Below are 9,922 nucleotides of genomic sequence, written 5' to 3'. Positions count from 1 at the left end.
AATCAGGTTGGTAGTGGATCCCAAGAAAAGGAATTTGTGGAACGTCTACGAGATGGCTTTTTGGAGCAGCTTGTGGTGGAGCCCCACTAGGGAACAGGCAATTCTGGATTTAGTGATTGTAATGAGGCAGATTTGATAAGGAAGCTTAAAGTGAAGGAACCCTTAGAAGGAGGTGACCATAATATGATAGAATTTACCCTGCAATTTGAGAGGAAAAAGCTGGAATCAGGTGTAACAGTATTACATTTGAATAAAGGCAACTACAGAGGCATGAGGGAGGAGCTGGCCAGAATTGACTGGGAGATGAACCTAGTAGGAAAGACAGTGGAACAGCAATGGCAGGAGTTTCTGGGAGTAATTTGGGAGACACAGCAGAAATTCATCCCTAGGAAGAAGAAGCATACTAAAGGGAGGACGAGGCAACCATGGCTGACAAGGGAAGTCAGGGACAGCATAAAAGCTAAAGAGAAAGCATACAATGCGGCGAAGAGCAGTGGGAAAACAGGGGATTGGGAAGCCTACAAAGACCAACAGAGGACAATTAAAAAAGAAATAAGGAGGGAGAAGATTAAATATGAGGGTAAACTAGCCAGTAATATAAAAGAAGATTGCAAGAGTTTTTTTAGATATATAAAGGGTAAGAGAGAGGCAAAAGTGGACATTGGGCCGCTGGAAAATGACGCTGGAGAAGTAGTAGTGGGGAACAAAGAAATGGCGGAGGAACTGAATAGGTACTTTGCGTCAGTCTTCACAGTGGAAGACACGGGTGACACCCCCAAAGTTCAAGAGAGTCGGGGGGCAGAGGTGAGAATGGTAGCCATTACCAAGGAGAACGTGCTAGGTAAACTGAAAGGTCTGAAGGTGGATAAATCACCTGGACCAGATGGATTACACCCCAGAGTTCTGAAGGAGATAGCTGAAGAGATAGTGAAGGCGTTAGTGGTGATCTTTCAGAAATCACTGGAGTCAGGGAGGGTCCCAGAGGACTGGAAAATCGTTAATGTAACCCCCCTGTTTAAGAAGGGAGTGAGGCAAAAGACGGGAAATTGCAGGCCGATTAGCCTGACCTTGGTCGTTGGTAAGATTTTAGAGTCCATTATTAAGGATGAGATTTCAGAATACTTGGAAGTGCATGGTAAAATCGGGCAAAGTCAGCATGGTTTCATTAAGGGGAGGTCATGCCTGACAAATCTGTTAGAATTCTTTGAGGAGGTAACAAGTAGGTTAGACAAAGGAGAGTCAATGGATGTTATCTACTTAGACTTCCAGAAGGCCTTTGACAAGGTGCCGCACAGGAGGCTGCTCAGTAAGATAAGAGCCCATGGTGTTAGAGGCAAGGTACTAGCATGGATAGAAGGTTGGCTGTCTGGCAGGAGGCAGAGAGTGGGGTTAAGGGTGTCCTTCTCAGGATGGCGGCCAGAGACTTGTGCAGTTCCGCAGGGGTCAGTGTTGGGACCACAACTTTTCACTTTATACATTAATGATCTAGATGAAGGAACTGAGGGCATCCTGGCTAAGTTTGCAGATGATACAAAGATAGGTGGAGAGACAGGTAGTATTGAAGAGGCAGGGAGGCTACAGAAGAATTTGGACAGGTTAGGAGAATGGGCAAAGAAGTGGCAGGTGGAATACAACGTAGGGAAGTGTGAGGTCATGCACTTTGGTAGGAAGAATAGAGGCATGGACTATTTTCTAAATGGGGAGAAAATTCAGAAATCTGGAGTGCAAAGGGATTTGGGAGTCCTAGTCCAGGATTCTCTTAAGGTTAACTTGCAGGTTGAGTTGGTAGTTAAGAAGGCAAATGCAATGTTGGTATTTATTTAGAGAGGACTAGAATATAAAAGCAGGGATGTGCTGCTGAGGCTTTATAAGGCTCTGGTCAGACCACATTTAGAATATTGTGAGCAATTTTGGGCCCCGTATCTCAGGAAAGATGTGCTGGCCCTGGAGAGGGTCCAGAGGAGATTCACGAGAATGATCCCAGGAATGAAAGGCTTAACCTATAAGGAACGTTTGAGGACTCTGGGTCTATACTCGATGGAGTTTAGAAGGATGAGGGGGGATCTGATTGAAACTTACAGAATACTGAAAGGCCTGGATGGAGTGGACGTGGGGAAGATTAGTAGGAGAGACTAGGACCCGAGGGCACAGCCTCAGAGTAGAGGGAAGACCTTTTAGAACAGAGATGAGGGGAAACTTCTTTAGCCAGAGAGTGGTGAATCTATGGAATTCGTTGCCACAGAAGGCTGTGGAGGCCAGGTCATTGAATGTATTTAAGACGGAGATAGATAGGTTCTTGATTGGTAAGGGAATCAAAGGTTATAGGGAGAAGGCGGGAGAATGGGGTTGAGAAACTTATCAGCCATGATTGAATGGCAGAGCAGACTCGATGGGCCGATTGGCCTAATTTCTGCTCCTATGTCTTGTGGTCTTATGGGTCATCAACAGTGCTATCAAACGGCACTTGCTTAGCAATAACCTGTTCACTGATGCCCAGTTTGGGTTCCATCAGCTGCTGGCCTCATTACAGCCTTGGTGCAAACATGGACAATAGAGCTGACCTCAAGAGGTGAGGTGAGAGTGACTGCCCTTGACCAAGTGTGACATCAAGGTGCAAAATTGGAATTAATGGGAATCAGTCTGTACCATCTACAAGATGCACTGCAGGAATTTACCAAGGCTCCTTAGGTAGCACCTTCCAAACACATGACCATCTAGAAGGACAAGTGGAGCAGATAGATGGGAGCACCACCATCTGCAAGTTCCCTTCCAAACTGCTCACCATCCTGACCTGGAAATATATTGCCGTTCCTTCACAGTCGCTGGGTAAAAATCCTGGAACTCCCTCCCTAACAGCACTGTGGGTATACCCATAACATATGGACTGCAGCGGTTGAAGAAAGCAGCTTACCACCACCTTCTCAATGGCAATTAGGGATAGGCAATATATGCCGAGTGAGGAAGCCCACATTCCATGAATGATTGTAAAAAAAGTTCCCCAGTCGCTGATCGATTGTTTCTCTCGCTGATCCATCCCCATCTCACAGACCCCAATACACACTCACTGATCCAATCCCCACCTCATTGATCCAATCACTATCTCACTGATCCAGTCCCCATCTCATTGATCCAATCCACTCTCACTAATCCATTCCCCGATCACTGATCCATCCCCATCTCGCTGATCCATTCCCCTCTTGCTGATCCATTCCCCTCGTGCTGATCCAATCCGCATCTCGCTGATCCATTGTTCCTCTCCCTGATCCATTCCCCTCTTGCTGATCCATTCCCCTGTCACTGATTCATTCCCCTGTCACTGATTCATTCCCCGATCACTGATCCATCCCCATCTCGCTGATCCATTCCCCTCTCACTGATCCATTCCCCTCTCACTGATCCATTCCCCGATCACTGATCCATTCCCCGATCACTGATCCATCCCCATCTCGCTGATCCATTCCCATCTCACTGATCCAATCCGCATCTCGCTGATCCATTGTTTGTCTCCCTGATCTATTCCCCTCTCTCTGATCCATTGTGTCTCTCCCTGATGCATTCCCCTCTCGCTGATCCATTCCCATCTCACTGATCCAATCCGCATCTCGCTGATCCATTGTTCCTCTCCCTGATCCATTCCCTCTTGCTGATCCATCCCCCTCCCACTGATCCATTCCCCTCTCACTGATTCATTCCCATCTCGCTGATCCATTCCCATCTCACTGATTCATTCCAATCTCGTTGATCCATTCCCATCTTGCTGATCCATTGTTCCTATCCCTGATCTATTCCCCTCTCGCTGATCCATCCCCCTCCCACTGATCCATTCCCATCTCACTGATCCATTCCCATCTCACTGATCCATTCCCATATTGCTGATCTATTCCCATCTCGCTGATCCATCCCCCTCCCACTGATCCATTCCCATCTTGCTGATCCATTGTTCCTCTCCCTGATCCATTCCCCTCTCACTGATCCATTCACCTTTCACTGATCCTTTCCCGTCTCACTAATTCTTTCCCATTTCGCTGATCCATTCCCTTCTCACTGATCCATTGTTCCTCCCAATAATCCATTCCCCTCTCACTGATGTATTCCCCTCTCGCTGATCCATTACCTGGTCTGCCTACATGTGACTGCAGACCCACACCAATGTGGTTGGCTCTTAAATGTCCTCAAGGGCAATGGGATGGGCAATAAATGCTGGGCTAGCCAGCGATGCCCACATCCCAAGAATGAATAACTAAAGAAAATCTATTCCCCTCTTGCTGATCCATTCCCCTCTCGCTGATCCATTATATCTCTTGCTGATCCATGTTCCACTCATTAATATGTTGCATTTTGCATGCTACTTTCTCTGCTAAATTATATTTAAATCTCTTGAAGCAGAAAGTGGCTGCACTGATTTCATGTTGTCTGGGACAAGGAATTTCTTCTCCTTGTGCTCTGCTGTTTGCAATGTTGTTGACTCAGTGCTTTCTCTTAAAATAGAACCTCCAATTACTCACCCAATTGAGATGGGGTGAATTTGAAACCAAGGCAGGTGTCACTTTTTGACAAGCACTAAAAGCCACTTATCTCACACAATCCATGCTCAGGAGCTCATGGTATATATTAGCATAATGATCAATGACCTGTCCTGTTTTTAAAATAGACGCAGTACAACGGGTGGTGGAAACTTCATGCCACTGTAATCAGGGTCCACTGCCTGATGAACAGTTAGTTCCCTCTTACAAAATGCACCACTGTTTAAAGAGTGATGTCAGAAATCACTGTGCCTGTGTGTGTGTTGTATGTGGATTCAACAAAAAAGACTTGTATCTATGCAGCACTTTTCATGGCCATAGGATGTCTCAAATCGCTTTACAGCCAATTAAGTACTTTTGAACTGTTGTAGAAAATGTAGCAACCAGTTTGCACTCCCGAACAACAATGTGATAATGACCCGTTAATCTAACCTACATGCAAACATATGAATTAGGAGCAGGATTAGGCCACTTGGCCCCTCAAGCCTGCTCCACCATTCAATAAGATCATGGCTGATCTGTTTGTAACCTCAACTCCACATTCCTGCCCACTCCTGATAACCTTTCACCCCCATGCTTATCAAGAATCTATCTACCTCCGCCACAAAAGTACTCATTGACCCCGCATCCATCACCTTTTGAAGAAGAGAGCTCCAAAGACTCACAACCCTCTGAAAGAAAAATGTTCTCTTCATCTCTGTCTTAAATGGCCAACCCCTGATTTTTAAACCATGACCCCTAGTTCTTGATTCTCCCATAAGAGGAAATATCCTCTCCAAATCCACTCTGTCAAGACCCCTCAGGATCTTAAAGGTTTCAATCAAGTCACCTCTTATTCTTCTAAACCCCAGTGGATACAAGCCTAGCCTGTTCAATCTTTGTTCATAAGACAACCCTCCCATTCCATGTTTTAGTCTAATAAACCTTTTCAGAACTGCTTACATTGCATTTACATTCTTCCTTAAATACAGAGACCAGTAGTGTACACAATACTCCAGATGTGGTCTCACCAAAGCACATCCTCCCTACTTTTGTATTTGTAAAGGGAATATCATTTTTCTTAATATTACTGTGGGATATTGAAGAAGGCTCATGGGGATTTTAGGCACAAGTGGATTTTATCAGAAGTTGTACCAAATTTTGGGATGGTGGTTCCTCCATTGACTAAACTACTGAAAAAGAACAAGAAATTTCAATGGGCACAGGAGTGTCAGAATGCATTTGACAGTTTTAAAACTGTGTTGACGACTACATCAGTTTTGGGAGCACCTAATTTTGCCAAGCAGTTTAAGTTGGCAATTGATGCAAAAATTTGGGTATTGTTACAAGAAGGTGAAACAAGAATTGAAAAGCCAGTAAGATGTTTTTCACGGAAGCTGAGTGTACATCAGAAACAATGCTCAATCATCGAAAAAGAGACTCCAGGTCAGGTATAAGTGTTGCAACATTTTGAGGTTTACATTGCAAGCAATTCTTCAAAAACAATTGTTTATACAGACCACAATCCTTTAAAATTTCTGGAAGAATTTCGAGACCGGAGTGCCAGAATGTTCAAATGGACTTTATTCCGGAAACCATTTAATTTACAGATTATATATATGGCAGGACGAGAAAATTTAATTGTAGATGTGTGGTCAAGAGTTTGAAGTTCAAAGGAAATTGAACATTTGAAACATGGACAACGGACTGAAATGATCTCTGTTGATACAAAGGCCTTGTGTATATTGTCATATTAATGTTTGCACCTGGCAGTGTAATAGTTTTGGGTATAGGGATAAGGATAGTAAGTAATGCGAAATACGTTGAGAAAATGAAACCATCTTATAAAATTACGACGGTTCATTTTTCTGTAAGGATGAAGATATAAAGGGAATATAATTTTTCTTAGTATTACTGTAGGATATTGAAGGAGGCTTGTTGGGACTGTGTTTGTGTGCTGTGCATGTGTGTGACTAACTTAATTAAACTGAAGACAGTCAGACTGCAAGGTTTAAATCATCAGAGGGATAAGATGTAAAAGCAGGCATTTTGAAATGGAGATGGGCAAGCAAAGATGAAATCCCAGTGGATACAGTATGGATGGGAATTTGCAATAGGTGATAAGTGAGGAGGAAAGTTTAGCTGTTTGAATTTCAAAGAGACATAACTGTAAGTTTTACAACTGGCAAAATCATAAATAAATAAGGCAAAGTTATTACGTTTATTTTTCCCAAAAGTGCTGTCCTTAATGACAACATGAAAGATTTTTATATTCTGGGAGAGGTAGCTTCCAAAGAAAGTTTGAAACAATTGGTTTTAAAGATCAAAAGTGAGAAAATATATTTAAGGAAAGATTAAAAGCTGTATGGTGAGTGGCCAAGTGAGACCTTGAAAGGTGGACTGTGCAAAGACTGACTTGTGAAAAGTAGCCTCTAGCCACCCCAGAGAAGTGCTTGCTTGTTCTAAGAAGCAAGGTGTTGTGATAAGCCTTGGAATTTCTATTGTCAAGTGAGAGGAAAAGAGAAGCTATGAAATATCTCCCTTATAGCAATAGTGGGTGCCTCATTGTAATATTACTGGAGGTTTTATAGATTAAGAAACTATTTGGACTGTTACCTAGAAAAGGTTGTTTAGTTGTGGGTTTAGCTAAGTAGAAGTCTTTTAGGAAATGTTATAAGACTAAATATAACTGTGTAACTATAATTTTATATGTTTAACTTTTCTTAAAAAATGTTTTAACTTAATAGTTAAAATCTCCAAAAGTGGTAGTAGAATCTTTCCTTATGACTTCACATACATTCTCGTAATAAAAATACAAACTGCAAATCGTTGTGATAGAAACATAGAAAAATAGAAACAGGAATAGATCATCTGGCCCTTCAAGCCTGCTCCACCATTCAATATGATCATGGCTGATCCTCTACCTCAACACCATACTCCCGCTCTCTCCCCACACCCCTTGACGTGTTTAGAATCTAGAAATTGATTCCCTTCTTGGCCTCCACAGCCATCTGTGGCAGAGAATTCTACCACAAAAGTGAATCCAACTATTTCCCGCTGACAATGACATTATCATCACAGAATCCCCCACTATCAACATCCTGGGGGTTACCATTGACCAGAAGCAGAACTGGGCTAGCCATATAAATGCTGTGGCTACAACAGCAGGTCAGAGGCTAGGAATCGTGCGATGAGTAACTCACCTCCTGACTCTGCAAAACCTGTCCACCATCTACAAGGCACAAGTCAGGAGTGTGATAGAATACTCCCTGCTTGCTTGGATGAGTGCAGCTCCCACAACACTCAAGAAGTTTGACATCACCCAGGACAAAGCAATCAGCTTGATTGGCACCACATCCACAAAAATTCACTCCCTCCACCACCGATGCACAGTGGCAGAAGTGTGTATACCATGTACAAGATGCACTGGAAGAATTCACCAGGGCTCATTAGACAGCACCTTCCAAACCCACGGACACCATCCCTAGAAGGACAAGGGCAGCAGATAGATGAGAACACCACCACCTGTAAGTTCCCCTCCAAGTCACTCACCATACTGACTTGGAAATATATCGCCATTCCTACACTGTCACTGGATCAAAATCCTGGAACTCCCTTCCTAACAGCACTGTGGGTGTACTTACACCACATAGACTGCAGCAGTTCAAGAAGGCAGCTCACCTCCACCTTCTCAAGGGCAACTAGGGATAGGCAATAAATGCTGGCCCAGTGAATGAATAAAAAAAAATGTTCACCACCCTCTGGTGAGAAGTTTCTCCTCATCTCAGTCCTAAGTGGCCCACCCCGTCATTCTGGTATCCAGTCTGTCCATCCTTGCCAGAATTTTATACGTTTCAATGAGATCCCCTCTCATTCTTCTAAACTCCAATGATTACAGGCCTAGTTGGTCCAATCTCTCCTGATATGACAATCCTGCCATCCCAGGAATCGGTCTGGTGAACCTTCGCTGCACTCCCGCTATGGCAAGTATATTCTCTCTGAGGTAAGGAGACCAAAACTCCACACAATACTCCAGGTGTGGTCTCACCAGGGCCCTGTACAGCTGCAGTAAAACGTCATTGTTCCTGTACTCAAGTCCTCTCACAATGAAGGCCAACATACTATTTGCCTTCTTAACTGCTTGTTGCGCCTGCATGCTTGCTTTCAGTGACTGGTGTACAAGGACACTCAGTTTTAGGTAAGGAAACAGCTAAAGAAGATCAATTGCTGATTATTTGGTTGTTTAACTCAGTACCCATTTGGTTCTATAAAAGGGTTTCTGCTGTGAATGGCACATGGACGAGGCGCTTGCGCTTGCGCTTTATCCGTGCAGAATCGATATCAAGAGATTTCGGAAGCACAATTTTTGTTCCTTGGAGCTGCTGGTGATCGTTTGTCTCGGCGCTCCAAAAAGCGATAACAGCTGAGACTAGCTCTGTCTGTGGAGAGTTTTATGACAAGCGATAAAACTCTGTCTGAAGGAGTCTGTCTTCTTTCGATCTTCATTTCTAAACAACTGTTGGAACTCAACACCCAAGCCCCTTCTTACATCAACATTTCCCAATCTATCACTAGTTAGTTAATACTCTGCCATTCTGTTTTTCCTATCAAGGTCGATAACTTCGCACTTATCCATGTTATACTGCATCTGCCATATATTTGCCCACTCACTCAACTTGTCTAAATCAACTTGAACCCTCTTAACACCCTCCTCATCGCTCACATTTCCACCTAGTTTTGTGCCGTCAGCAAACTTTTGGCTCCCTCCTCCAAATCATTGATATATATTGTGAATAGCTGGGGCCCAAGCACTGATCGCTGTGTAAAAGACCCATTTATTCCCACTGTCTGTTTCCTGTCTGCAAAATTCATTCTCAATCCATGCCAATATATTACCCCCAATCCCATGTGCTTTAATTTTACACACTAATCTCTTATGTGGGACTTTATCAAAAGCTTTCTGAAAATCCAAATATACCACATGCACTGGTTCTCCCTTATCAATTCTGCTACTTGAGTCCTCAAAAAAACTCCAGTAGGTTTATCAAACATGATTTCCCTTTCGTAAATCCATGCTAACTTTGTCTCATCCCATTGGTATTTTCTAAGTGTCCTGTTATCACATTCTTTATAATAGACTCTAGCATTTTCTCTATCACTGATGTTAGGCTAACTGGTCTGTAATTCCTAGTTTTAGACCATAGAACCATAGAAAAGTTACAGCACAGAAGGAGGCTATTCGGCCCATCTTGTCCATGCCAGCCCGAGGACACCCAGGTGCCCTTTCTAATCCCACCTTCCTGCACCCGGCCCATAGCCCTGCAGCTTACAACACTTACGGTGCAGATCCAGGTACTGTTTAAAAGAGTTTAGAGTTTCTGCCTCTACCACCAATTTAGGCAACGAATTCCAGACACCCA

At 43.5% G+C, this 9,922-nt stretch overlaps 1 non-coding gene across 1 annotated transcript; it reads left to right on the top strand.

The window, feature by feature from the left end:
• Positions 1 to 8,770: 8,770 nt before the first annotated feature.
• Positions 8,771 to 8,911, top strand: LOC121278539. The gene has a single exon (XR_005943199.1). It is a non-coding gene; the product is annotated as a U11 spliceosomal RNA (small nuclear RNA).
• Positions 8,912 to 9,922: the final 1,011 nt, after the last annotated feature.

This window comes from Carcharodon carcharias, chromosome 5 (genome assembly GCF_017639515.1).
Source record: "Carcharodon carcharias isolate sCarCar2 chromosome 5, sCarCar2.pri, whole genome shotgun sequence".
NCBI lineage: Eukaryota > Metazoa > Chordata > Chondrichthyes > Lamniformes > Lamnidae > Carcharodon > Carcharodon carcharias.
The sequence above is the reverse complement of the archived record's forward strand: the minus strand, read 5'-3'. Positions and strand labels throughout refer to the sequence as shown.